At 45.1% G+C, this 27,597-nt stretch overlaps 25 non-coding genes across 25 annotated transcripts; 15 read left to right on the forward strand and 10 right to left on the reverse strand.

Annotated features, from left to right (window-relative positions):
- The first annotated feature begins 1,775 nt into the window (after nt 1–1,775).
- Nucleotides 1,776–1,848, forward strand: trnaa-cgc (transfer RNA alanine (anticodon CGC)). The gene has a single exon. It is a non-coding gene; the product is annotated as a tRNA-Ala (tRNA).
- A 1,261-nt stretch (nt 1,849–3,109) lies between these two features.
- On the forward strand, nt 3,110–3,182 carry trnaa-cgc (transfer RNA alanine (anticodon CGC)). The gene has a single exon. It is a non-coding gene; the product is annotated as a tRNA-Ala (tRNA).
- A 4,396-nt stretch (nt 3,183–7,578) lies between these two features.
- On the forward strand, nt 7,579–7,651 carry trnaa-cgc (transfer RNA alanine (anticodon CGC)). Its single transcript has one exon. It is a non-coding gene; the product is annotated as a tRNA-Ala (tRNA).
- Nucleotides 7,652–8,853: 1,202 nt separating this feature from the next.
- Nucleotides 8,854–8,926, forward strand: trnaa-cgc (transfer RNA alanine (anticodon CGC)). Its single transcript has one exon. It is a non-coding gene; the product is annotated as a tRNA-Ala (tRNA).
- Nucleotides 8,927–20,349: 11,423 nt separating this feature from the next.
- trnav-aac (transfer RNA valine (anticodon AAC)) lies at nt 20,350–20,422 on the forward strand. Its single transcript has one exon. It is a non-coding gene; the product is annotated as a tRNA-Val (tRNA).
- Nucleotides 20,423–20,690: 268 nt separating this feature from the next.
- trnad-guc (transfer RNA aspartic acid (anticodon GUC)) lies at nt 20,691–20,762 on the reverse strand. The gene has a single exon. It is a non-coding gene; the product is annotated as a tRNA-Asp (tRNA).
- A 262-nt stretch (nt 20,763–21,024) lies between these two features.
- trnav-aac (transfer RNA valine (anticodon AAC)) lies at nt 21,025–21,097 on the forward strand. Its single transcript has one exon. It is a non-coding gene; the product is annotated as a tRNA-Val (tRNA).
- Nucleotides 21,098–21,372: 275 nt separating this feature from the next.
- On the reverse strand, nt 21,373–21,444 carry trnad-guc (transfer RNA aspartic acid (anticodon GUC)). Its single transcript has one exon. It is a non-coding gene; the product is annotated as a tRNA-Asp (tRNA).
- Nucleotides 21,445–21,705: 261 nt separating this feature from the next.
- trnav-aac (transfer RNA valine (anticodon AAC)) lies at nt 21,706–21,778 on the forward strand. The gene has a single exon. It is a non-coding gene; the product is annotated as a tRNA-Val (tRNA).
- Nucleotides 21,779–22,052: 274 nt separating this feature from the next.
- Nucleotides 22,053–22,124, reverse strand: trnad-guc (transfer RNA aspartic acid (anticodon GUC)). The gene has a single exon. It is a non-coding gene; the product is annotated as a tRNA-Asp (tRNA).
- A 263-nt stretch (nt 22,125–22,387) lies between these two features.
- Nucleotides 22,388–22,460, forward strand: trnav-aac (transfer RNA valine (anticodon AAC)). Its single transcript has one exon. It is a non-coding gene; the product is annotated as a tRNA-Val (tRNA).
- Nucleotides 22,461–22,735: 275 nt separating this feature from the next.
- trnad-guc (transfer RNA aspartic acid (anticodon GUC)) lies at nt 22,736–22,807 on the reverse strand. Its single transcript has one exon. It is a non-coding gene; the product is annotated as a tRNA-Asp (tRNA).
- A 263-nt stretch (nt 22,808–23,070) lies between these two features.
- trnav-aac (transfer RNA valine (anticodon AAC)) lies at nt 23,071–23,143 on the forward strand. Its single transcript has one exon. It is a non-coding gene; the product is annotated as a tRNA-Val (tRNA).
- A 603-nt stretch (nt 23,144–23,746) lies between these two features.
- trnav-aac (transfer RNA valine (anticodon AAC)) lies at nt 23,747–23,819 on the forward strand. The gene has a single exon. It is a non-coding gene; the product is annotated as a tRNA-Val (tRNA).
- Nucleotides 23,820–24,094: 275 nt separating this feature from the next.
- Nucleotides 24,095–24,166, reverse strand: trnad-guc (transfer RNA aspartic acid (anticodon GUC)). The gene has a single exon. It is a non-coding gene; the product is annotated as a tRNA-Asp (tRNA).
- Nucleotides 24,167–24,429: 263 nt separating this feature from the next.
- Nucleotides 24,430–24,502, forward strand: trnav-aac (transfer RNA valine (anticodon AAC)). The gene has a single exon. It is a non-coding gene; the product is annotated as a tRNA-Val (tRNA).
- Nucleotides 24,503–24,776: 274 nt separating this feature from the next.
- On the reverse strand, nt 24,777–24,848 carry trnad-guc (transfer RNA aspartic acid (anticodon GUC)). The gene has a single exon. It is a non-coding gene; the product is annotated as a tRNA-Asp (tRNA).
- A 262-nt stretch (nt 24,849–25,110) lies between these two features.
- Nucleotides 25,111–25,183, forward strand: trnav-aac (transfer RNA valine (anticodon AAC)). The gene has a single exon. It is a non-coding gene; the product is annotated as a tRNA-Val (tRNA).
- A 275-nt stretch (nt 25,184–25,458) lies between these two features.
- On the reverse strand, nt 25,459–25,530 carry trnad-guc (transfer RNA aspartic acid (anticodon GUC)). The gene has a single exon. It is a non-coding gene; the product is annotated as a tRNA-Asp (tRNA).
- Nucleotides 25,531–25,793: 263 nt separating this feature from the next.
- trnav-aac (transfer RNA valine (anticodon AAC)) lies at nt 25,794–25,866 on the forward strand. The gene has a single exon. It is a non-coding gene; the product is annotated as a tRNA-Val (tRNA).
- Nucleotides 25,867–26,137: 271 nt separating this feature from the next.
- trnad-guc (transfer RNA aspartic acid (anticodon GUC)) lies at nt 26,138–26,209 on the reverse strand. Its single transcript has one exon. It is a non-coding gene; the product is annotated as a tRNA-Asp (tRNA).
- A 263-nt stretch (nt 26,210–26,472) lies between these two features.
- On the forward strand, nt 26,473–26,545 carry trnav-aac (transfer RNA valine (anticodon AAC)). Its single transcript has one exon. It is a non-coding gene; the product is annotated as a tRNA-Val (tRNA).
- Nucleotides 26,546–26,819: 274 nt separating this feature from the next.
- On the reverse strand, nt 26,820–26,891 carry trnad-guc (transfer RNA aspartic acid (anticodon GUC)). Its single transcript has one exon. It is a non-coding gene; the product is annotated as a tRNA-Asp (tRNA).
- Nucleotides 26,892–27,154: 263 nt separating this feature from the next.
- trnav-aac (transfer RNA valine (anticodon AAC)) lies at nt 27,155–27,227 on the forward strand. Its single transcript has one exon. It is a non-coding gene; the product is annotated as a tRNA-Val (tRNA).
- Nucleotides 27,228–27,495: 268 nt separating this feature from the next.
- trnad-guc (transfer RNA aspartic acid (anticodon GUC)) lies at nt 27,496–27,567 on the reverse strand. Its single transcript has one exon. It is a non-coding gene; the product is annotated as a tRNA-Asp (tRNA).
- Nucleotides 27,568–27,597: the final 30 nt, after the last annotated feature.

Consider the following 27,597-nt stretch of genomic DNA (forward strand, 5'->3'; position numbering starts at 1 on the left):
TTTTGATTGCTATTGAGACCACAAAAACACACAAAGATTGCCTTTAAACAACAGTGTGGCTTCTGCGTAGGGGTGCACTCAGCTTAGGACTGTCAACACTGGAGATGCATTCTGCCTTATACTTTGGTGGCAATAACTATCTTGTGTGCAGTTTACCCTGTTGTGTCAGCCAAATTCATAGGCTTTTTTGGTATTGCAGAAGGTAGTTTGCAAACAAACTAAAGTACGATGAGGATGGGACTCCAACCCACGCGTGCGAAGCATAATGGAATAGCAGTCCATCGCCTTAACCACTCCTCAACCTCGTCCTGTTTTTACAAACCTGACTGGAAAATCGGACCCAGTTGTATATTCAGAGGATTTACGTAGGCTTCCAAAGGAATGACATGGAAGAGAGTAGGAGGAAAGGACATTTGCAGAGCTACAAGACCCTTGTTGTATAGGGGAATTAGCTCAAATGGTAGAGTGCTTGCTTCGCATGCGAGAGGTAGCGGGATCGATGCCCGCATTCTCCACAACACTTGACTACTTCATTTGAGAAAACTCAAGGATGGGACTCCAACCCACGCATGCCAAGCACAATGGAATAGCAGTCCATCGCCTTGTGGAGGTAAGTTTTGCCAAAGCCCTCATTGGACACAAATGGAAACCTGACCGCCTTGAGAATGGGATCTACGTCTGTCCACACACACCCTTTTTTGATTGCTATTGAGACCACAAAAACACACAAAGATTGCCTTTAAACAACAGTGTGGCTTCTGCGTAGGTGAGCACTCATCTTCGGACTGTCAACACTGGAGATGCATTCTGCCTTATACTTTGGTGGCAATAACTATCTTGTGTGCAGTTTACCCTGTTGTGTCAGCCAAATTCATAGGCTTTTTTGGTATTGCAGGAAGGTAGTTTGCAAACAAAGCAAAGTACGATGAGGATGGGACTCCAACCCACGCGTGCGAAGCACAATGGAATAGCAGTCCATCGCCTTAACCACTCCTCAACCTCGTCCTGTTTTTACAAACCTGACTGGAAAATCGGACCCAGGTGTATATTCAGAGGATTTACGTAGGCTTCCAAAGGAATGACATGGAAGAGAGTAGGAGGAAAGGACATTTGCAGAGCTACAAGACCCTTGTTGTATAGGGGAATTAGCTCAAATGGTAGAGTGCTCGCTTCGCATGGGAGAGGTAGCGGGATCGTCGCCCGCATTCTCACAACACTTGACTACTTCATTTGAGAAACTTTGTGGAGGTAAGTTTTGCCAAAGCCCTCATTGGACACAAATGGAAACCTGACCGCCTTGAGAATGGGATCTACGTCTGTCCACACACTCCCTTTTTTGATTGCTATTGAGACCACAAAAACACACAAAGATTGCCCTTAAACAACAGTGTGGCTTCTGCGTAGGTGAGCACTCATCTTCGGACTGTCAACACTGGAGATGCATTCTGCCTTATACTTTGGTGGCAATAACTATCTTGTGTGCAGTTTACCCTGTTGTGTCAGCCAAATTCATAGGCTTTTTTGGTATTGCAGAAGGTAGTTTGCAAACAAACAAAGTACGATGAGGATGGGACTCCAACCCACGCGTGCGAAGCACAATGGAATAGCAGTCCATCGCCTTAACCACTCCTCAACCTCGTCCTGTTTTTACAAACCTGACTGGAAAATCGGACCCAGTTGTATATTCAGAGGATTTACGTAGGCTTCCAAAGGAATGACATGGAAGAGAGTAGGAGGAAAGGACATTTGCAGAGCTACAAGACCCTTGTTGTATAGGGGAATTAGCTCAAATGGTAGAGTGCTCGCTTCGCATGCGAGAGGTAGCGGGATCGATGCCCGCATTCTCCACAACACTTGACTACTTCAGTTGAGAAACTTTGTGGAGGTAAGTTTTGCCAAAGCCCTCATTGGACACAAATGGAAACCTGACCGCCTTGAGAATGGGATCTACGTCTGTCCACACACACCCTTTTTTGATTGCTATTGAGACCACAAAAACACACAAAGATTGCCTTTAAACAACAGTGTGGCTTCTGCGTAGGGGTGCACTCAGCTTCGGACTGTCAACACTGGAGATGCATTCTGCCTTATACTTTGGTGGCAATAACTATCTTGTGTGCAGTTTACCCTGTTGTGTCAGCCAAATTCATAGGCTTTTTTGGTATTGCAGAAGGTAGTTTGCAAACAAACTAAAGTACGATGAGGATGGGACTCCAACCCACGCGTGCGAAGCACAATGGAATAGCAGTCCATCGCCTTAACCACTCCTCAACCTCGTCCTGTTTTTACAAACCTGACTGGAAAATCGGACCCAGTTGTATATTCAGAGGATTTACGTAGGCTTCCAAAGGAATGACATGGAAGAGAGTAGGAGGAAAGGACATTTGCAGAGCTACAAGACCCTTGTTGTATAGGGGAATTAGCTCAAATGGTAGAGCGCTTGCTTCGCATGCGAGAGGTAGCGGGATCGATGCCCGCATTCTCCACAACACTTGACTACTTCATTTGAGAAAACTCAAGGATGGGACTCCAACCCACGCATGCCAAGCACAATGGAATAGCAGTCCATCGCCTTGTGGAGGTAAGTTTTGCCAAAGCCCTCATTGGACACAAATGGAAACCTGACCGCCTTGAGAATGGGATTTACGTCTGTCCACACACACCCTTTTTTGATTGCTATTGAGACCACAAAAACACACAAAGATTGCCTTTAAACAACAGTGTGGCTTCTGCGTAGGGGTGCACTCAGCTTTGGACTGTCAACACTGGAGATGCATTCTGCCTTATTTTTTGGTGGCAATAACTATCTTGTGTGCAGTTTACCCTGTTGTGTCAGCCAAATTCATAGGCTTTTTTGGTATTGCAGAAGGTAGTTTGCAAACAAACCAAAGTACGATGAGGATGGGACTCCAACCCACGCGTGCGAAGCACAATGGAATAGCAGTCCATCGCCTTAACCACTCCTCAACCTCGTCCTGTTTTTACAAACCTGACTGGAAAATCGGACCCAGGTGTATATTCAGAGGATTTACGTAGGCTTCCAAAGGAATGACATGGAAGAGAGTAGGAGGAAAGGAAATTTGCAGAGCTACAAGACCCTTGTTGTATAGGGGAATTAGCTCAAATGGTAGAGCGCTCGCTTCGCATGCGAGAGGTAGCGGGATCGATGCCCGCATTCTCCACAACACTTGACTACTTCAGTTGAGAAACTTTGTGGAGGTAAGTTTTGCCAAAGCCCTCATTGGACACAAATGGAAACCTGACCGCCTTGAGAATGGGATCTACGTCTGTCCACACACACCCTTTTTTGATTGCTATTGAGACCACAAAAACACACAAAGATTGCCTTTAAACAACAGTGTGGCTTCTGCGTAGGTGAGCACTCATCTTCGGACTGTCAACACTGGAGATGCATTCTGCCTTATTTTTGGTGGCAATAACTATCTTGTGTGCAGTTTACCCTGTTGTGTCAGCCAAATTCATAGGCTTTTTTGGTATTGCAGAAGGTAGTTTGCAAACAAACCAAAGTACGATGAGGATGGGACTCCAACCCACGCGTGCGAAGCACAATGGAATAGCAGTCCATCGCCTTAACCACTCCTCAACCTCGTCCTGTTTTTACAAACCTGACTGGAAAATCGGACCCAGGTGTATATTCAGAGGATTTACGTAGGCTTCCAAAGGAATGACATGGAAGAGAGTAGGAGGAAAGGACATTTGCAGAGCTACAAGACCCTTGTTGTATAGGGGAATTAGCTCAAATGGTAGAGCGCTCGCTTCGCATGGGAGAGGTAGCGGGATCGTTGCCCGCATTCTCCACAACACTTGACTACTTTAGTTGAGAAAACTTTGTGGAGGTAAGTTTTGCCAAAGCCCTCATTGGACACAAATGGAAACCTGACCGCCTTGAGAATGGGATCTACGTCTGTCCACACACACCCTTTTTTGATTGCTATTGAGACCACAAAAACACACAAAGATTGCCTTTAAACAACAGTGTGGCTTCTGCGTAGGGGTGCACTCAGCTTCGGACTGTCAACACTGGAGATGCATTCTGCCTTATTTTTGGTGGCAATAACTATCTTGTGTGCAGTTTACCCTGTTGTGTCAGCCAAATTCATAGGCTTTTTTGGTATTGCAGAAGGTAGTTTGCAAACAAACCAAAGTACGATGAGGATGGGACTCCAACCCACGCGTGCGAAGCACAATGGAATAGCAGTCCATCGCCTTAACCACTCCTCAACCTCGTCCTGTTTTTACAAACCTGACTGGAAAATCGGACCCAGGTGTATATTCAGAGGATTTACGTAGGCTTCCAAAGGAATGACATGGAAGAGAGTAGGAGGAAAGGACATTTGCAGAGCTACAAGACCCTTGTTGTATAGGGGAATTAGCTCAAATGGTAGAGCGCTCGCTTCGCATGGGAGAGGTAGCGGGATCGTTACCCGCGTTCTCCACAACACTTGACTACTTTAGTTGAGAAAACTTTGTGGAGGTAAGTTTTGCCAAAGCCCTCATTGGACACAAATGGAAACCTGACCGCCTTGAGAATGGGATCTACGTCTGTCCACACACACCCTTTTTTGATTGCTATTGAGACCACAAAAACACACAAAGATTGCCTTTAAACAACAGTGTGGCTTCTGCGTAGGGGTGCACTCAGCTTCGGACTGTCAACACTGGAGATGCATTCTGCCTTATTTTTTGGTGGCAATAACTATCTTGTGTGCAGTTTACCCTGTTGTGTCAGCCAAATTCATAGGCTTTTTTGGTATTGCAGAAGGTAGTTTGCAAACAAACCAAAGTACGATGAGGATGGGACTCCAACCCACGCGTGCGAAGCACAATGGAATAGCAGTCCATCGCCTTAACCACTCCTCAACCTCGTCCTGTTTTTACAAACCTGACTGGAAAATCAGACCCAGGTGTATATTCAGAGGATTTACGTAGGCTTCCAAAGGAATGACATGGAAGAGAGTAGGAGGAAAGGAAATTTGCAGAGCTACAAGACCCTTGTTGTAGAGGGGAATTAGCTCAAATGGTAGAGCGCTCGCTTCGCATGGGAGAGGTAGCGGGATCGTTGCCCGCGTTCTCCACAACACTTGACTACTTTAGTTGAGAAAACTTTGTGGAGGTAAGTTTTGCCAAAGCCCTCATTGGACACAAATGGAAACCTGACCGCCTTGAGAATGGGATCTACGTCTGTCCACACACACCCTTTTTTGATTGCTATTGAGACCACAAAAACACACAAAGATTGCCTTTAAACAACAGTGTGGCTTCTGCGTAGGGGTGCACTCAGCTTCGGACTGTCAACACTGGAGATGCATTCTGCCTTATTTTTTGGTGGCAATAACTATCTTGTGTGCAGTTTACCCTGTTGTGTCAGCCAAATTCATAGGCTTTTTTGGTATTGCAGAAGGTAGTTTGCAAACAAACCAAAGTACGATGAGGATGGGACTCCAACCCACGCGTGCGAAGCACAATGGAATAGCAGTCCATCGCCTTAACCACTCCTCAACCTCGTCCTGTTTTTACAAACCTGACTGGAAAATCGGACCCAGGTGTATATTCAGAGGATTTACGTAGGCTTCCAAAGGAATGACATGGAAGAGAGTAGGAGGAAAGGACATTTGCAGAGCTACAAGACCCTTGTTGTATAGGGGAATTAGCTCAAATGGTAGAGCGCTCGCTTCGCATGGGAGAGGTAGCGGGATCGTTGCCCGCGTTCTCCACAACACTTGACTACTTTAGTTGAGAAAACTTTGTGGAGGTAAGTTTTGCCAAAGCCCTCATTGGACACAAATCGAAACCTGACCGCCTTGAGAATGGGATCTACGTCTGTCCACACACACCCTTTTTTGATTGCTATTGAGACCACAAAAACACACAAAGATTGCCTTTAAACAACAGTGTGGCTTCTGCGTAGGGGTGCACTCAGCTTCGGACTGTCAACACTGGAGATGCATTCTGCCTTATTTTTTGGTGGCAATAACTATCTTGTGTGCAGTTTACCCTGTTGTGTCAGCCAAATTCATAGGCTTTTTTGGTATTGCAGAAGGTAGTTTGCAAACAAACCAAAGTACGATGAGGATGGGACTCCAACCCACGCGTGCGAAGCACAATGGAATAGCAGTCCATCGCCTTAACCACTCCTCAACCTCGTCCTGTTTTTACAAACCTGACTGGAAAATCGGACCCAGGTGTATATTCAGAGGATTTACGTAGGCTTCCAAAGGAATGACATGGAAGAGAGTAGGAGGAAAGGAAATTTGCAGAGCTACAAGACCCTTGTTGTATAGGGGAATTAGCTCAAATGGTAGAGCGCTCGCTTCGCATGGGAGAGGTAGCGGGATCGTTGCCCGCATTCTCCACAACACTTGACTACTTTAGTTGAGAAACTTTGTGGAGGTAAGTTTTGCCAAAGCCCTCATTGGACACAAATGGAAACCTGACCGCCTTGAGAATGGGATCTACGTCTGTCCACACACACCCTTTTTTGATTGCTATTGAGACCACAAAAACACACAAAGATTGCCTTTAAACAACAGTGTGGCTTCTGCGTAGGTGAGCACTCAGCTTCGGACTGTCAACACTGGAGATGCATTCTGCCTTATACTTTGGTGGCAATAACTATCTTGTGTGCAGTTTACCCTGTTGTGTCAGCCAAATTCATAGGCTTTTTTGGTATTGCAGAAGGTAGTTTGCAAACAAACAAAGTACGATGAGGATGGGACTCCAACCCACGCGTGCGAAGCACAATGGAATAGCAGTCCATCGCCTTAACCACTCCTCAACCTCGTCCTGTTTTTACAAACCTGACTGGAAAATCGGACCCAGGTGTATATTCAGAGGATTTACGTAGGCTTCCAAAGGAATGACATGGAAGAGAGTAGGAGGAAAGGAAATTTGCAGAGCTACAAGACCCTTGTTGTATAGGGGAATTAGCTCAAATGGTAGAGCGCTCGCTTCGCATGGGAGAGGTAGCGAGATCGTTACCCGCGTTCTCCACAACACTTGACTACTTTAGTTGAGAAAACTTTGTGGAGGTAAGTTTTGCCAAAGCCCTCATTGGACACAAATGGAAACCTGACCGCCTTGAGAATGGGATCTACGTCTGTCCACACACACCCTTTTTTGATTGCTATTGAGACCACAAAAACACACAAAGATTGCCTTTAAACAACAGTGTGGCTTCTGCGTAGGTGAGCACTCAGCTTCGGACTGTCAACACTGGAGATGCATTCTGCCTTATATTTTGGTGGCAATAACTATCTTGTGTGCAGTTTACCCTGTTGTGTCAGCCAAATTCATAGGCTTTTTTTGGTATTGCAGAAGGTAGTTTGCAAACAAACCAAAGTACGATGAGGATGGGACTCCAACCCACGCGTGCGAAGCACAATGGAATAGCAGTCCATCGCCTTAACCACTCCTCAACCTCGTCCTGTTTTTACAAACCTGACTGGAAAATCGGACCCAGGTGTATATTCAGAGGATTTACGTAGGCTTCCAAAGGAATGACATGGAAGAGAGTAGGAGGAAAGGAAATTTGCAGAGCTACAAGACCCTTGTTGTATAGGGGAATTAGCTCAAATGGTAGAGTGCTCGCTTCGCATGCGAGAGGTAGCGGGATCGATGCCCGCATTCTCCACAACACTTGACTACTTCAGTTGAGAAACTTTGTGGAGGTAAGTTTTGCCAAAGCCCTCATTGGAGACAAATGGAAACCTGACCGCCTTGAGAATGGGATCTACGTCTGTCCACACACACCCTTTTTTGATTGCTATTGAGACCACAAAAACACACAAAGATTGCCTTTAAACAACAGTGTGGCTTCTGCGTAGGGGTGCACTCAGCTTCGGACTGTCAACACTGGAGATGCATTCTGCCTTATTTTTTGGTGGCAATAACTATCTTGTGTGCAGTTTACCCTGTTGTGTCAGCCAAATTCATAGGCTTTTTTGGTATTGCAGAAGGTAGTTTGCAAACAAACCAAAGTACGATGAGGATGGGACTCCAACCCACGCGTGCGAAGCACAATGGAATAGCAGTCCATCGCCTTAACCACTCCTCAACCTCGTCCTGTTTTTACAAACCTGACTGGAAAATCGGACCCAGGTGTATATTCAGAGGATTTACGTAGGCTTCCAAAGGAATGACATGGAAGAGAGTAGGAGGAAAGGACATTTGCAGAGCTACAAGACCCTTGTTGTATAGGGGAATTAGCTCAAATGGTAGAGCGCTTGCTTCGCATGCGAGAGGTAGCGGGATCGATGCCCGCATTCTCCACAGCACTTGATTACTTCAGTTCAGAAATTTTATGGAGGTAAGTTTTGCCAAAGCCCACATTGGAGACTAATCAAAACCTGACCGCTTTGAGAATGGGATCTACGTCTGTCCACACACTCCCTTTTTTGATTGCTATTGAGACCACAAAAACACACAAAGATTGCCTTTAAACAACAGTGTGGCTTCTGCGTAGGTGAGCACTCATCTTCGGACTGTCAACACTGGAGATGCATTCTGCCTTATTTTTGGTGGCAATAACTATCTTGTGTGCAGTTTACCCTGTTGTGTCAGCCAAATTCATAGGCTTTTTTGGTATTGCAGAAGGTAGTTTGCAAACAAACCAAAGTACGATGAGGATGGGACTCCAACCCACGCGTGCGAAGCACAATGGAATAGCAGTCCATCGCCTTAACCACTCCTCAACCTCGTCCTGTTTTTACAAACCTGACTGGAAAATCGGACCCAGGTGTATATTCAGAGGATTAACGTAGGCTTCCAAAGGAATGACATGGAAGAGAGTAGGAGGAAAGGATATTTGCAGAGCTACAAGTCTAGTGTTGTATAGGGGAATTAGCTCAAATGGTAGAGTGCTCGCTTCGCATGCGAGAGGTAGCGGGATCGATGCCCGCATTCTCCACAACACTTGATTACTTCAGTTCAGAAATTTTATGGAGGTAAGTTTTGCAAAGCCCACATTGGAGACTAATCAAAACCTGACCGCTTTGAGAATGGGATCTACGTCTGTCCACACACTCCCTTTTTTGATTGCTATTGAGACCACAAAAACACACAAAGATTGCCTTTAAACAACAGTGTGGCTTCTGCGTAGGTGAGCACTCATCTTCGGACTGTCAACACTGGAGATGCATTCTGCCTTATTTTTTGGTGGCAATAACTATCTTGTGTGCAGTTTACCCTGTTGTGTCAGCCAAATTCATAGGCTTTTTTGGTATTGAGGAAGGTAGTTTGCAAACAAACCAAAGTACGATGAGGATGGGACTCCAACCCACGCGTGCGAAGCACAATGGAATAGCAGTCCATCGCCTTAACCACTCCTCAAAAAATGGGGTAAAAGGGACTGCTACGGTGGGGGAAAGAAAGGAAAGAGAAGGGAAGAAGGGGGAAAAAGAAAAAAAGAGATTTCATAGGACTTCCACACCAATAAACTGATATTTTCAACACAAGTCTTTTCACTTTCAACCTTTCACAAAAGTTAGTTGCACGATAACAAATTCACAGGTAAATTTACCTTTTTTTTATTCTTTCAGGAATACCATCAAACCACTTTAAAAAACTGTTTTTATTCAAAAATAATGTTCTAGACAATACAATAGTTATATACAATAATAACAGCTCTATACAATAAGGTACATATGTCATGGCACACGTTTAAATATGGTGTTTTACTGCCACCTTGTGGTTAATTCTGAGATAGGCAAGCACTAACAGGAAGTTAACGTGCATTCGCAATAGTTGTACTCGTACTCTGTCTTACCGAGAAGTTGATGGTCGCTTACTTAACACGTTCATGCTTGAGAAGGCTTTACTTGTAAGTACACAAAATACTGTATGAGCCACTGTTTGTTTTGTAGTCTGTTTAATGTGATGGAAAACGTTTTTGGGAAACTAGCATCATTAGATTAGATATGAAACCCTGCCTTAATGTAGCGTATTTAGCATTATAGCTAACATTTGCCTGTTAGGCTACATGTACCTTTGTGCAACGTGAACCAATATATTCTTTAATTTGTACTATTTGTTTACTTGCAGTTTTACAAATATCTAGAGGGAAAAACACTTTAATAGAAGAAAAGAAAGAAGTAAACAACAAAGGAAATACACTTCTGCTTCCAAGTCTTTTATTTGCTAGTTTAGCCCTCAGAGTGTTAGCTGTCTGTCAAGTTGGGCAAAGGAGTGCGCAGCTAGGACAGAACAGTAAAAAAGTAACCTGCACGGCTAGCAGAACTACACAGAGAGTGATCTTCAGTCTCGGCTCTTCTCATCGTCTTCACCACTGCTAACGCTCGGCAAACAGCAGTTCAGAACGATGGGGAGCAAGCAAATCAGAGATGAAATAGCAAAGTCAGTTGTCTCCTCATCCAGCAGTAGTTCAATCGGCAGAGTAGCTGAAGCCAGGGCTAAAATGGAGGCAGCCCGTGCACGAGCTCAATATGCTAAAATGGAGTCAGACCTTTTGATAGAGAAAGCACAACTGGACGCTAAATTGAATAACTTGAGACATGATAAGGAGCTGGTAGCAGCCATGGCGGAAGTCACTGCGCTCGAAGCAGCATCCGTAGACGGCGACCGCAATTCAGTCATTCGAGAAGTTGAGAAAAGAACACAGCAGTATGTCTTGCAGCAACAGCAATGGCAACCAACTGAACGCCCTAAGCCAGACACGCCAGAACGCCTTTTCCCAACTGTTCATTTACTGACACCAGGGTCACCCACCAGACAGCGCCTTAGTGCACCCATGGCCCGTTTCGCTGACACAGGATTTGAGAGCAGTATGAGGCCAACACCACCCAGGCACACTGATACTACTACACCTGATCACATTCCTCCAGTGCAATCTCCAACAGGACCAGTGAGGACCTCGCCCAACAGAGACTTCCTACGGCGACCACAAGATGGCGATTCAGGGGTGAGTGATGTAGCAAGATACTTGGCACGCAGAGATCTTATCACCTCAGGCCTCTCAAAGTTTGATGACTGCCCCGAGAATTATTGGGCGTGGAAATCTTCATTCACTAACGCTACAGATGGACTAAATCTCAGCTCAAGTGAAGAGCTTGACTTGCTGTTGAAGTGGTTAGGGCCAGAGTCTGCAAAGCATGTCAAAAGAATAAGAGCTGTGCATGTTACTCTACCTTCCCATGGATTGACAAAGGCTTGGGAGCGTTTAGAAGAATGCTATGGGTCTCCAGAGATAATAGAGAAGTCACTCTTTGACAGACTCACACATTTCCCAAAAGTCAGTAACAAGGACCCAGTGAAGCTGAGAGAGCTCAGCGACCTCGTTAGTGAGATTGATGCAGCTAAAGATGAAGGCTACCTGCCTGGTCTGTGCTATTTAGACACTGCAAGGGGAATTTCCCCGATAATAGACAAACTGCCACACAACCTTCAAGAAAGGTGGCTCTCACAGGGCTTCAAGTACAAATCCACACATAGCGTACCTTTTCCACCGTTTTCATTCTTTTGTGATTTTCTCTCCAAAGAGGCCCGAGCACGCAACGACCCAGGTTTCAGACTCCAAAGTGGCGGCCCAGAATATCCAAAGCCAGACAGCGTTGTTAAGAAGCCGTACAGGAGTTTTGTGTCAGCCCACAAGACGGATTTAACACAAGAGAATGACAAACAGGAAGCTTCAGGTCACCATGCAGGTGATGTGGAGAGGCAGTGCCCCCTTCACAAGAAGCCGCACCCCCTCAAGCGCTGCAGGGGGTTCCGCAGCAAACCCATTGATGAGCGTAAGGCTTTTCTTAAGGACAATGGTGTGTGTTTCAGGTGCTGTGCCTCGACAAACCACATGGCCAAAGACTGTAAGGCCATCGTCAAGTGCAGAGAGTGTGAAAGTGAGCGTCACATCTCTGCTCTTCATCCAGGGCCGCCGCCACCACTTTCTGGCTACGGCGGGGAGAGAGCAGAAGAAACGCCCCAGCCTGCTGTCACTTCCCAGTGCACCGAAGTCTGTGGAGAGGGTCAAAGTTCAAGGTCCTGCTCCAAGATCTGCTTAGTAAAGCTCTACCCCAAAGCAAACCCAGAACAGGTGACAAAAGCATATGCTGTGTTAGATGATCAAAGTAACAGGTCCCTCGCCAGGTCTACCTTCTTTGACATGTACAACGTCCATGGGTCAGACTCACCTTTCACACTCCGCACGTGTGCCGGAACAAGAGAGATGACGGGGAGAAGAGCCACAGGGTTTATCGTGCAGTCACTGGATGGAGCTACAACACTCACACTGCCCACACTAATCGAGTGCAACAACATCCCGAGCGACCGAGCTGAAATACCAACCCCGGAGGCAGCAGCACATCACCCACATCTCAAGTCGATAGCCCACTTCATCCCACCACTGGACCCTGATGCCAAGATCCTCCTCCTGCTGGGTCGTGACCTACTCAGAGTCCACAAGGTGAGAGAACAGCGGAACGGCCCACACGATGCCCCTTATGCGCAGAGAGTAGACCTAGGGTGGGTCATCATCGGAGACGTCTGCTTAGGGAACACTCACAAGCCTGCAGCTATAAAAACCTACCGCACTAACGTCCTCGAGAATGAACGTCCCTCCTTCTTCAGCCCATGTCCGAACAGGCTCCACATCAAAGAGAGGTATGGCTTTCAGTCTGAAAACAGACTCCTCCCAGACACACTTACACCACATGAATGTAATCTGGGAAGCACAATCTTTAATACAACCAAAGATGACAACAAAATAGGGCTCTCTGTCGAAGACAGACTCTTCTTAGAAGTCATGGACAGAGAGATGCACATGGACAGTGCCAACAGCTGAGTGGCACCACTTCCATTCAGAACACCCCGCACACACTTACCTCGCAACCGAGACCAGGCTCTCACACGGCTGGCTTCTCTTCAGCGCACTCTGGAGAGAAGGCCTGAAATGAAAAATCACTTTGTTACTTTCATGCAAAACATCTTTGATCGTGATCATGCTGAGTTAGCCCCTCAACTCCAAGATGGAAAAGAGTGTTGGTATTTACCCATCTTCGGGGTTTACCATCCACAGAAGCCAGGCCAAATCAGAGTGGTCTTTGACTCAAGTGCAAAGTGTCAGGGTGTGTCACTCAACGACGTCCTCCTTTCTGGACCTGACCTTAATAACAGCTTATTAGGAGTTTTGCTGCGCTTCAGGCGTGAGGCCGTAGCAGTCACCGTGGATGTTGAACAGATGTTCCACAGCTTCGTTGTACAAGAAGACCATCGAGACTTCCTCCGCTTCTTCTGGCACAAACACAACGACCCGGCTAAAGACATCTGTGAGTACCGCATGAAGGTTCATGTGTTTGGCAACAACCCATCCCCTTCAGTTGCTATATATGGCCTTCGACGTGCTGCAGCTCACGGCGGGGAGGAGTTCGGGTCGGATGCACAACACTTCGTTGAGAGGGAGTTTTATGTGGATGATGGGCTTTTGTCAAGAGCCACAGTCAGCGAAGCCGTCAATCTGCTAAAGCGCACTCAAGAAATGCTCGCCACATCCAACATTCGACTTCACAAAGTCGCATCTAACAGTAGGGAAGTTATGGAAGCTTTTCCTGCTGAAGACCGCGCCAAAGGGCTCAAGGACCTCAGCTTAGACGCTGTCGCTGATGCAACACCAATTCAGCGAAGCCTCGGCCTGAGGTGGGACATAGTGGAAGACACTTTCACCTTTCAAGTCACTGACACAGTGAAACCCTACACTCGGAGAGGTGTCCTAGCCACCATCAATGGACTCTTTGATCCGTTAGGATTTGCTGCGCCAGTCACTATTCAGGGAAAGATGCTGTTGAGAGAGCTCTCATGCAAAGACCTCGATTGGGACTCTCCTCTACCTGCAGATAGGGAGACTGAATGGAATACTTGGAGAAACTCTCTCAGTGATCTCCAGCAGCTACACATTCAGAGACCGTATGCTGATGCCACTATTTCATCCTCCATAAAGAAGGAGCTACACGTTTTCTCAGACGCCTCAGTGAAAGCTATTGCAGCCGTTGCATACATTAAGACTACTGATACAGAAGAGAAAACTCACTTGACACACGAGGTGCTCTCTACACTCATGTCAGAGGTAACCGCCATTATCAATGCCAGACCACTGTCCCCCATCACGACTGACCCAGACTCTCCTTTACTCCTCACCCCGGCTATGCTCCTCACTCAGAAGGTGTGCACTCCTCTTCCTCCCCCCGGAGGTTTCAATGGAAAAGATCTCCATAAACAACAGTGGAGACAAGTGCAGCGTCTCGCAGACATGTTTTGGAGCAAATGGAGGCGGGAATATATTGGAACACTTCAAAGCCGGAGCAAGTGGCAGACTGATCAACCAAACCTCAAGGTGGGAGATGTGGTGCTGATGAAAGACGGACAATCAATCGCAATGAGTGGCCTATGGGCCTTATCAACAAGACCTTCCCTGACAAGGACAGTAAGGTCAGAAAAGTCGAAATAAAGATCATCAAGAACGGAACAGCCAAGACCTATGAGAGGCCTGTGTCTGAAACAGTGCTTCTTATGGCTTCTGAAGATTGAGCAACACTTCATTGTTTAGAGACTGTAAATTGTGTGTTTCTGTTTTACATGCCATTAGTTTTAATTGTAGTGGTATTTTCTCAAATCCCAGACGGGGAGTGTCATGGCACACGTTTAAATATGGTGTTTTACTGCCACCTTGTGGTTAATTTTGAGATAGGCAAGCACTAACAGGAAGTTAACGTGCATTCGCAATAGTTGTACTCGTACTCTGTCTTACCGAGAAGTTGATGGTCGCTTACTTAACACGTTCATGCTTGAGAAGGCTTTACTTGTAAGTACACAAAATACTGTATGAGCCACTGTTTGTTTTGTAGTCTGTTTAATGTGATGGAAAACGTTTTTGGGAAACTAGCATCATTAGATTAGATATGAAACCCTGCCTTAATGTAGCGTATTTAGCATTATAGCTAACATTTGCCTGTTAGGCTATATGTACCTTTGTGCAACGTGAACCAATATATTCTTTAATTTGTACTATTTGTTTACTTGCAGTTTTACAAATATCTAGAGGGAAAAACACTTCAATAGAAGAAAAGAAAGAAGTAAACAACAAAGGAAATACACTTCTGCTTCCAAGTCTTTTATTTGCTAGTTTAGCCCTCAGAGTGTTAGCTGTCTGTCAAGTTGGGCAAAGGAGCGCGCAGCTAGGACAGAACAACATACAATAATAAAAGTATTATATACATAGTTGCCGATTAATTGTTTGTCCATCGACAAATCGATTGTTTGAGTAGTCGTTGCAGCTTTATAAGCTTTACTGCTTTTCGAGAGTTTTTTTCCATTCTGCAATGGTCTGTCCGGATGCTGGACAGTACCACTTTCCCTTAATGTGGGTATGGCCAGTGCTTTTGTTTTTGCACTTACCACATGTTCCACACTGATAATGGTACCCCTCTTTGATGTGCTGCTTTTTTGGTGGCTCCCCTCTTGCCACACGCTCCTGGTCTTCAAGTGCTGCCCTTTGCAGTCTCCATTTTCGGTGCCGATTTAAGAGGGCTGATGCCTGATCAGATGACGATGCTGTTGCCAGTGCTGATACAGGAGTTGTTGGTAGCAGCTGCGAGGATGAGGCAAGAGATGGGGCTGGTGGAAGAAGACCCTGCGTGTACGAGGATGAGGCAAGAGGTGAGGCTGGTGGAAGAAGACCCTGCGTGTACGAGGATGAGGCAAAAGGTGGGGCTGGTGGAAGAACAACCTGTGTGTACGAGGATGAGGTAGGAGATGGGGCTGCTGGCATATGGTACGGCCATGAGACAGGAGATGGGGCTGGTGGAAGAAGACCCTGCGTTTCAAGGTTTCAAGGTTTCAAGGCTTTATTGGTCATATGCACAGCATATACAACGTATGTGTTGGCAATGAAAATCTTATGTCACATGCTCCTCCAACAACTCCACATACATGGTGCAAATAAGATAAATAAAATAGTGCAAAAAGAGAGAAGAATATTTACAATAACAACAATAAAGATTTGAGGATGTGAAATATATACATATGTGGAATACATTGAAAGTATTTAAACACTTTACACTTTTGAATGAGGAGGTATGGACAGATGCATATATTATGTATAGCAGATTTATATGGCAGATATGTGTAATTTATAGATATGTGTACTACAAACAGATATGTATGGCAGATGTGTATAATATATATATATATATGTATGTACAGTGGGGCAAAAAAGTATTTAGTCAGCCACCAATTGTGCAAGTTCTCCCATTTAAAAAGATGAGAGAGGCCTGTAATTTTTATCATAGGTACACTTCAACTATGAGAGACAGAATGGGGGAAACAATCCAGGAAATCACATTGTAGGATTTTTAATGAATTAATTGGTAAATTCCTCGGTAAAATAAGTATTTGGTCACCTACAAACAAGCAAGATTTCTGGCTCTCAAAGACCTGTAACTTCTTCTTTAAGAGGCTCCTCTGTCCTCCACTCGTTACCTGTATTAATGGCACCTTTTTGAACTCGTTATCAGTATAAAAGACACCTGTCCACAACCTCAAACAGTCATACTCCAAACTCCACTATGGCCAAAACCAAAGAGCTGTCAAAGGAGACCAGAGACAAACAGGCTGGGAAAACTGAATCTGCAATAGGTAAGCAGCTTGGTGTGAAGAAATCAACTGTGGGAGCAATTATTAGAAAATGGAAGACATACAAGACCACTGCTAATCTCCCTCGATCTGGGGCTCCACGCAAGATCTCACCCCGTGGGGTCAAAATGATCACAAGAACGGTGAGCAAAAATCCCAGAACCACACGGGGGGACCTAGTGAATGACCTGCAGAGAGCTGGGACCAAAGTAACAGAGGCTACCATCAGTAACACACTACACCGCCAGGGACTTAAATCCTGCAGTTCCAGACGTGTCCCCCTGCTTAAGCCAGTACATGTCCAGGCCCGTCTGAAGTTTGCTAGAGGGCATTTGGATGATCCAGAAGCGGATTGGGAGAATGTCATATGGTCAGATGAAACCAAAATAGAACTTTTTGGTAAAAACTCAACTCGTGGTGTTTGGAGGAGAAAGAATGCAGAGTTGCATCCAAAGAACACCATACCTACTGTGAAGCATGGGGGTGGAAACATCATGCTTTGGGGCTGTTTTTCTGCAAAGGGACCAGGACGACTGATCCGTGTAAAGGAAAGAATGAATGGGGCCATGTATCGTGAGATTTTGAGTGAAAACCTCCTTCCATCAGCAAGGGCACTGAAGATGAAGCGTGGCTGGGTCTTTCAGCATGACAATGATCCCAAACACACCGCCAGGGCAACGAAGGAGTGGCTTCGTAAGAAGCATTTCAAGGTCCTGGAGTGGCCTAGCCAGTCTCCAGATCTCAACCCCATAGAAAATCTTTGGAGGGAGTTGAAAGTCCGTGTTGCCCAGCGACAGCCCCAAAACATCACTGCTTTAGAGGAGATCTGCATGGAGGAATGGGCCAAAATACCAGCAACAGTGTGTGAAAACCTTGTGAAGACTTACAGAAAACGTTTGACCTCTGTCATTGCCAACAAAGGGTATATAACAAAGTATTGAGATGAACTTTTGTTATTGACCAAATACTTATTTTCCACAATCATTTGAAAATAAATTCTTTAAAAATCAGACAATGTGATTTTCTGGATTTTTTTTCTCATTCTGTCTCTCATAGTTGAGGTATACCTATGATGAAAATGACAGGCCTCTCTCATCTTTTTAAATGGGAGAACTTGCACAATTGGTGGCTGACTAAATACTTTTTTGCCCCACTGTATGTGTGTACTATAAAAAGATGTGAGTAGACATTCACACAGCTCAGGAGTTCAGCAGTCTTATAGCCTGTGGTATAAAACTGTCTCTGAGTCTGGTAGTCTTGGTCCGGATGCTGCGGTACCGGCTGCCAGACGGCAGCAGACAGAACAGACTGTTGCTGGGGTGACTGGGGTCCTTTAATATCCTACCGGCCTTCTTCCTACACCGCTGGGTGTAGAGGTCCTCCATGGATGGCAGCTCCGTCCTGGTGATGTGCTGAGCAGTTTTCACCACCCGTGTACGAGGATGAGGCAAAAGGTGGGGCTGGTGGAAGAACAACCTGCGTGTACAAGGATGAGATAGGAGATGGGGCTGCTGGCATATGGTACGGCCATGAGGCAGGAGATGGGGCTGGTGGATGATGAGCCTGCGCATACAAGGATGAGGCAGGAGAGCCAGGCCATGCATTGTACTACTCAGGAGGACAATGCTGTGCTGAGCCAGTTCGGACACTGTGGCGCCGGTGTATCACTGCCTCGCCCTCACGATTTTCAGGCTCCGGGAATTCCATGATGACATGTTGATGTTCCACAGGGGCAAAAGGGAGCTCTCTGGGTTTTGGCAGAACATCTTTTGCTGCAGAGACTTTCTGGGGAAGCTGTACTCCTTGGAGCAATGAGTCCCGACCTGTCCTCTTCTGCCTCTCATGCAGCCTGGGAAAAATATGTTAAAATGTTTTACTTCCATACAAGCACAATTGCAAAAGGTTTTAGTTGGTCAAAGTCATTTTATGTTATGTTAAAATTATAAAAATATATGTATACATTTCTCAGATGCAGCTGTTAAAAGTGACTGTAGCAAGCCAAAAATGTATCTTACCAAGAAGACACTGTGGTGTTGTTTATAGTAACCAAGGCCAAGTTGGTCTTGTCCTGTATCAACAGGCTGTCTTCGAACAGCTGTTTTATGTGGCAGTATGTCGTCACTATTGACTGTGCAACTGGCAAGGTTTTCCCCTTGCAGTCTTTTGGCCTGTTCCTTGCCAGCTCGTACTCCTTCCAGAGCCTCAGGGAAACGCATTCCGATACCCTGTTTTTATCAGGTCTCTGGGCAGCCTGGCCATGGGTCATGAATAGTCTGAAGGAAAAAGACAATGTGATCAATATTATACAAACACACACCTCCAGTTGATCCCGAAGAACTTCAAAGACTCAAACTCCACCAAGAAAAGTTGTCGTGTTCATCAATTGTACTTGTCCTTCGATGATTTTAATCATGCACGTAGTAGCTTTGTTGAGAATGTTATAATGAGGACTCTTTGCAAAACAACCTTTGTCAAATCATCTGCATACATGCATATGCATGACCTTTGGAAACAGTATACACCGTTGGAAAGTTCAGGGACGTGCTTATCCGAATGTGTTTCCACCTGCCTCTTAGTTTTTGAGTTTATCGATTTGTCAATAAACATCAACTGTTATTTATCAACCCCGGTCTTCTGCGTGACAAGCAGAGATACATGCCACTATTTCCCGGGTTTAAAGGGGAAAAAAAAGAAAATTTCGGGGTCAAAATTGTAGACTTCTTTTCAATATCCGGCGAAGTGCTCTTTGAAAAACCTTTAAAATTTATTAAAAGTTTTTTTTTTCAAAACCAAACCAGTTTTTTTTCCCGGGGCCCTTTTAGTTTAGTTAAATTTTTTTAAAATAAAGAAATTTTACCCCTTTTGTCGGGAACAAGCTTCGCAAACAACGGTTTGATATACAAGGGGGGTTTCTGGCGAACCGGTTTAAAGGTCGTTTTAGCAAAAAAAATGTTCGTCCAAAAACCCAATTGGCCCAAACCTAAGGGGGTCCTTTTTTCCCTTTTTTTGTTCCAAAAAAAACAGGAAAAAGGGGAAAGGCAAATGATAATTTTTAACCGCTGGCCCCCGGTTTTTAAATTTTTGGGAAAACCTTAAATTTAAAACAACACCCAAAATCCCCCAAAACCAAAATTTTTTTGCCCCGGGGAATTTTTTCCCCAAAAACCCAAAAATTTCCCGCTTCTTTGTACTTAAACCCCATTTTTTTTAATTGTAGTTTTAATAGAGGTCTTTGCAAAAAACCTTGTCAAACTTCTATGTATGGGCGTTAAAATTCAGGAACATTAAGGAACTGCTTTACCTAATCTGTTTCCACGGGCCTCTTAGTTTCGGAGTTTGTATCGATTTGTAAAAAAGGACCCAATGTTATATCATCTCCCCTCGGAATGGCTCCTGTCTTCCCGCATGACAAGCAGAGAATTCGCCACATACTAACGAGGGTACTCTGGCTTGAACTCTGGCACGTGGACATAGGTGGCGCCTCTTCGAGACGTCAAGGGCCCATATGGGATAGCATCTGGTTCATAAAACCAAAATGCTATCCTGCTGTCAAGATAGTTCATGACAATGCAGCCGGACTGGATCCAGTTTAAAACTCTCTGTTCTCCAAATAACATGGGGGTCGTAGTGTGGAAATTGAAAAATGAATGTGTATGTTTCATCTACGCTGCACCATGCATTTAATCCTATTCAGCAGTTTCCGTGGTGTAGTGGTCATCACGTTCGCCTAACAAGCGAAAGGTCCCCGGCTCAAAACCGGGCGGAAACAATGCTCTTTGATCCCGAGGAACTTCAAAGGAAAGAAAAGAAAAGTTGTCGTGGTCATGAATTGTACTTGTACTTCGATGATTTCAATCATGCACGTAGTAGCTTTGTAATGATGACTCTTTGCAAAACAACCTTTGTCAAACCTTCTATGTATGGCAGTTTGAAATTTCAAGAACCATTAGGAACTGCTTCATCGAATCTGTTTCCACGGGCCTCTTAGTTTGCGAGTTGATCGATTTGTGAATAAAGACCAGATGTTATTGATCATTCTCCCCGTCGGGGAATCGAACCCCGGTCTTCTGCGTGACAAGCAGAGATACTGTCCACTATACTAACGAGGAGTACTCTGGCGTGAACTCTGGCACGTGGACAGTAGGTGGCGCTCTTCGAGACGTCAATGGTCATATTGGGGATAGCATCTGGGTTCAGTATACCAAATGCTATCCTGCTGTCATGATAGTCCATGACACTGCAGCCGGGACTGAATCCAGTTTAAAATCTCTCTGTGTCTCAGAAATGAACATGTGGTCCATAGTGTGGAAAGTTGACAAATGAATATGAATGTTTCATCTACGCTGCACCATGAATTTAATCTTTTCAGCAGTTTCCGTAGTGTAGTGGTCATCACGTTCGCCTAACACGCGAAAAGTACCCGGCTCAAAACCGGGCGGAAACAGTGCTCTTTGATCCCGAGGAACTTCAAAGGCTCCACTTCCACCAAGAAAAGTTTTCGTGGTCATCAATTGTACTTGTACTTCCATGATTTTAATCATGCACGTAGTAGCTTTGTAATGATGAGTCTTTGCAAAACAACCTTTGTCAAACCTTCTATGTATGGCAGTTTAAAATTTCAAGAACCATTAGGAACTGCTTTACCTAATCTGTTTCCACGGGCCTCTTAGTTTGCGAGTTGATCGATTTGTGAATAAAGACCAGATGTTATTGATCATTCTCCCCGTCGGGGAATCGAACCCCGGTCTTCTGCGTGACAAGCAGAGATACTGTCCACTATACTAACGAGGAGTACTCTGGCGTGAACTCTGGCACGTGGACAGTAGGTGGCGCTCTTCGAGACGTCAATGGTCATATTGGGGATAGCATCTGGGTTCAGTATACCAAATGCTATCCTGCTGTCATGATAGTCCATGACACTGCAGCCGGGACTGATCCAGTTTAAAATCTCTCTGTGTCTCAGAAATGAACATGTGGTCCGTAGTGTGGAAAGTTGACAAATGAATATGAATGTTTCATCTACGCTGCACCATGAATTTAATCTTTTCAGCAGTTTCCGTAGTGTAGTGGTCATCACGTTCGCCTAACACGCGAAAGGTCCCCGGCTCAAAACCGGGCGGAAACAATGCTCTTTGATCCCGAGGAACTTCAAAGGCTCCACTTCCACCAAGAAAAGTTTTCGTGGTCATCAATTGTACTTGTACTTCCATGATTTCAATCATGCACGTAGTAGCTTTGTAATGATGACTCTTTGCAAAACAACCTTTGTCAAACCTTCTATGTATGGCAGTTTAAATTTCAAGAACCATTAGGAACTGCTTTACCTAATCTGTTTCCACGGGCCTCTTAGTTTGCGAGTTGATCGATTTGTGAATAAAGACCAGATGTTATTGATCATTCTCCCCGTCGGGGAATCGAACCCCGGTCTTCTGCGTGACAAGCAGAGATACTGTCCACTATACTAACGAGGAGTAATCTGGCGTGAGCTCTGGCACGTGGACAGTAGGTGGCGCTCTTCGAGACGTCAATGGTCATATTGGGGATAGCATCTGGGTTCAGTATACCAAATGCTATCCTGCTGTCATGATAGTCCATGACACTGCAGCCGGGACTGAATCCAGTTTAAAATCTCTCTGTGTCTCAGAAATGAACATGTGGTCCGTAGTGTGGAAAGTTGACAAATGAATATGAATGTTTCATCTACGCTGCACCATGAATTTAATCCTTTTCAGCAGTTTCCGTAGTGTAGTGGTCATCACGTTCGCCTAACACGCGAAAGGTCCCCGGCTCAAAACCGGGCGGAAACACTGCTCTTTGATCCCGAGGAACTTCAAAGGCACCACTTCCACCAAGAAAAGTTTTCGTGGTCATCAATTGTACTTGTACTTCCATGATTTTAATCATGCACGTATTAGCTTTGTAATGATGACTCTTTGCAAAACAACCTTTGTCAAACTTTCTATGTATGGCAGTTTGAAATTTCAAGAACCATTAGGAACTGCTTTACCGAATCTGTTTCCACGGGCCTCTTAGTTTGCGAGTTGATCGATTTGTGAATAAAGACCAGATGTTATTGATCATTCTCCCCGTCGGGGAATCGAACCCCGGTCTTCTGCGTGACAAGCAGAGATACTGTCCACTATACTAACGAGGAGTAATCTTGCGTGAGCTCTGGCACGTGGACAGTAGGTGGCGCTCTTCGAGACGTCAATGGTCATATTGGGGATAGCATCTGGGTTCAGTATACCAAAAGCTATCCTGCTGTCATGATAGTCCATGACACTGCAGCCGGGACTGAATCCAGTTTAAAATCTCTCTGTTTCTCAGAAATGAACATGTGGTCCATAGTCTGGAAAGTTTACAAATGAATATGTATGTTTCATCTACGCTGCACCATGCATTTAATCCTATTCAGCAGTTTCCGTAGTGTAGTGGTCATCACGTTCGCCTAACAAGCGAAAGGTCCCCGGCTCAAAACCGGGCGGAAACAATGCTCTTTGATCCCGAGGAACTTCAAAGGAAAGAAAAGAAAAGTTGTCGTGGTCATGAATTGTACTTGTACTTCGATGATTTCAATCATGCACGTAGTAGCTTTGTAATGATGACTCTTTGCAAAACAACCTTTGCCAAACCTTCTATGTATGGCAGTTTGAAATTTCAAGAACCATTAGGAACTGCTTCACCGAATCTGTTTCCACGGGCCTCTTAGTTTGCGAGTTGATCGATTTGTGAATAAAGACCAGATGTTATTGATCATTCTCCCCGTCGGGGAATCGAACCCCGGTCTGCTGCGTGACAAGCAGAGATACTGTCCACTATACTAACGAGGAGTACTCTGGCTTGAACTCTGGCACGTGGACAGTAGGTGGCGCTCTTCGACACGTCAATGGTCATACAGGGGATAGCATCTGGGTTCAGTATACCAAATGCTATCCTGCTGTCATGATAGTCCATGACACTGCAGCCGGGACTGAATCCAGTTTAAAATCTCTCTGTGTCTCAGAAATGAACATGTGGTCCGTAGTGTGGAAAGTTGACAAATGAATATGAATGTTTCATCTACGCTGCACCATGAATTTAATCCTTTTCAGCAGTTTCCGTAGTGTAGTGGTCATCACGTTCGCCTAACACGCGAAAGGTCCCCGGCTCAAAACCGGGCGGAAACACTGCTCTTTGATCCCGAGGAACTTCAAAGGCTCCACTTCCACCAAGAAAAGTTTTCGTGGTCATCAATTGTACTTGTACTTCCATGATTTTAATCATGCACGTAGTAGCTTTGTAATGATGACTCTTTGCAAAACAACCTTTGTCAAACCTTCTATGTATGGCAGTTTAAAATCTCAAGAACCATAAGGAACTGCTTTACCTAATCTGTTTCCACGGGCCTCTTAGTTTGCGAGTTGATCGATTTGTGAATAAAGACCAGATGTTATTGATCATTCTCCCCGTCGGGGAATCGAACCCCGGTCTTCTGCGTGACAAGCAGAGATACTGTCCACTATACTAACGAGGAGTAATCTGGCGTGAGATCTGGCACGTGGACAGTAGGTGGCGCTCTTCGAGACGTCAATGGTCATATTGGGGATAGCATCTGGGTTCAGTATACCAAATGTTATCCTGCTGTCATGATAGTCCATGACACTGCAGCCGGGACTGAATCCAGTTTAAAATCTCTCTGTGTCTCAGAAATGAACATGTGGTCCATAGTCTGGAAAGTTGACAAATGAATATGTATGTTTCATCTACGCTGCACCATGCATTTAATCCTTTTCAGCAGTTTCCGTAGTGTAGTGGTCATCACGTTCGCCTAACACGCGAAAGGTCCCCGGCTCAAAACCGGGCGGAAACACTGCTCTTTGATCCCGAGGAACTTCAAAGGCACCACTTCCACCAAGAAAAGTTTTCGTGGTCATCAATTGTACTTGTACTTCCATGATTTCAATCATGCACGTAGTAGCTTTGTAATGATGACTCTTTGCAAAACAACCTTTGTCAAACCTTCTATGTATGGCAGTTTAAATTTCAAGAACCATTAGGAACTGCTTTACCGAATCTGTTTCCACGGGCCTCTTAGTTTGCGAGTTGATCGATTTGTGAATAAAGACCAGATGTTATTGATCATTCTCCCCGTCGGGGAATCGAACCCCGGTCTTCTGCGTGACAAGCAGAGATACTGTCCACTATACTAACGAGGAGTAATCTGGCGTGAGCTCTGGCACGTGGACAGTAGGTGGCGCTCTTCGAGACGTCAATGGTCATATTGGGGATAGCATCTGGGTTCAGTATACCAAATGCTATCCTGCTGTCATGATAGTCCATGACACTGCAGCCGGGACTGAATCCAGTTTAAAATCTCTCTGTGTCTCAGAAATGAACATGTGGTCCATAGTGTGGAAAGTTGACAAATGAATATGAATGTTTCATCTACGCTGCACCATAATTTAATCCTTTTCAGCAGTTTCCGTAGTGTAGTGGTCATCACGTTCGCCTAACACGCGAAAGGTCCCCGGCTCAAAACCGGGCGGAAACACTGCTCTTTGATCCCGAGGAACTTCAAAGGCTCCACTTCCACCAAGAAAAGTTTTCGTGGTCATCAATTGTACTTGTACTTCGATGATTTCAATCATGCACGTAGTAGCTTTGTAATGATGACTCTTTGCAAAACAACCTTTGCCAAACCTTCTATGTATGGCAGTTTGAAATTTCAAGAACCATTAGGAACTGCTTCACCGAATCTGTTTCCACGGGCCTCTTAGTTTGCGAGTTGATCGATTTGTGAATAAAGACCAGATGTTATTGATCATTCTCCCCGTCGGGGAATCGAACCCCGGTCTTCTGCGTGACAAGCAGAGATACTGTCCACTATACTAACGAGGAGTACTCTGGCTTGAACTCTGGCACGTGGACAGTAGGTGGCGCTCTTCGAGACGTCAATGGTCATATAGGGGATAGCATCTGGGTTCAGTATACCAAATGCTATCCTGCTGTCATGATAGTCCATGACACTGCAGCCGGGACTGAATCCAGTTTAAAATCTCTCTGTGTCTCAGAAATGAACATGTGGTCCGTAGTGTGGAAAGTTGACAAATGAATATGAATGTTTCATCTACGCTGCACCATGAATTTAATCCTTTTCAGCAGTTTCCGTAGTGTAGTGGTCATCACGTTCGCCTAACACGCGAAAGGTCCCCGGCTCAAAACCGGGCGGAAACACTGCTCTTTGATCCCGAGGAACTTCAAAGGCTCCACATCACAAGAAAAGTTTTCGTGGTCATCAATTGTACTTGTACTTCGATGATTTAATCATGCACGTAGTAGCTTTGTAATGATGACTCTTTGCAAAACAACCTTTGTCAAACTTCTATGTATGGCAGTTTAAAATCTCAAGAACCATTAGGAACTGCTTTACCTAATCTGTTTCCACGGGCCTCTTAGTTTGCGAGTTGATCGATTTGTGAATAAAGACCAGATGTTATTGATCATTCTCCCCGTCGGGGAATCGAACCCCGGTCTTCTGCGTGACAAGCAGAGATACTGTCCACTATACTAACGAGGAGTAATCTGGCGTGAGCTCTGGCACGTGGACAGTAGGTGGCGCTCTTCGAGACGTCAATGGTCATATTGGGGATAGCATCTGGGTTCAGTATACCAAATGTTATCCTGCTGTCATGATAGTCCATGACACTGCAGCCGGGACTGAATCCAGTTTAAAATCTCTCTGTTTCTCAGAAATGAACATGTGGTCCATAGTCTGGAAAGTTGACAAATGAATATGTATGTTTCATCTACGCTGCACCATGCATTTAATCCTATTCAGCAGTTTCCGTAGTGTAGTGGTCATCACGTTCGCCTAACACGCGAAAGGTCCCCGGCTCAAAACCGGGCGGAAACACTGCTCTTTGATCCCGAGGAACTTCAAAGGCTCCACTTCCACCAAGAAAAGTTGTCGTGGTCATGAATTGTACTTGTACTTCGATGATTTCAATCATGCACGTAGTAGCTTTGTAATGATGACTCTTTGCAAAACAACCTTTGTCAAACCTTCTATGTATGGCAGTTTGAAATTTCAAGAACCATTAGGAACTGCTTTACCGAATCTGTTTCCACGGGCCTCTTAGTTTGCGAGTTGATCGATTTGTGAATAAAGACCAGCTGTATTGATCATTCTCCCCGTCGGGGAATCGAACCCCGGTCTTCTGCGTGACAAGCAGAGATACTGTCCACTATACTAACGAGGAGTACTCTGGCGTGAACTCTGGCACGTGGACAGTAAGTGGCGCTCTTCGAGACGTCAATGGTCATACTGGGGATAGCATCTGGGTTCAGTATACCAAATGCTATCCTGCTGTCATGATAGTCCATGACACTGCAGCCGGGACTGAATCCAGTTTAAAATCTCTCTGTTTCTCAGAAATGAACATGTGGTCCGTAGTGTGGAAAGTTGACAAATGAATATGTATGTTTCATCTACGCTGCACCATGCATTTAATCCTATTCAGCAGTTTCCGTAGTGTAGTGGTCATCACGTTCGCCTAACACGCGAAAGGTCCCCGGCTCAAAACCGGGCGGAAACAATGCTCTTTGATCCCGAGGAACTTCAAAGGAAAGAAAAGAAAAGTTGTCATGGTCATGAATTGTACTTGTACTTCGATGATTTCAATCATGCACGTAGTAGCTTTGTAATGATGACTCTTTGCAAAACAACCTTTGTCAAACCTTCTATGTATGGCAGTTTAAAATTTCAAGAACCATTAGGAACTGCTTTACCTAATCTGTTTCCACGGGCCTCTTAGTTTGCGAGTTGATCGATTTGTGAATAAAGACGAGATGTTATTGATCATTCTCCCCGTCGGGGAATCGAACCCCGGTCTTCTGCGTGACAAGCAGAGATACTGTCCACTATACTAACGAGGAGTAATCTGGCATGAGCTCTGGCACGTGGAC

This window comes from Eleginops maclovinus, chromosome 17 (assembly GCF_036324505.1).
Source record: "Eleginops maclovinus isolate JMC-PN-2008 ecotype Puerto Natales chromosome 17, JC_Emac_rtc_rv5, whole genome shotgun sequence".
In the NCBI taxonomy this organism is placed as follows: domain Eukaryota; kingdom Metazoa; phylum Chordata; class Actinopteri; order Perciformes; family Eleginopidae; genus Eleginops; species Eleginops maclovinus.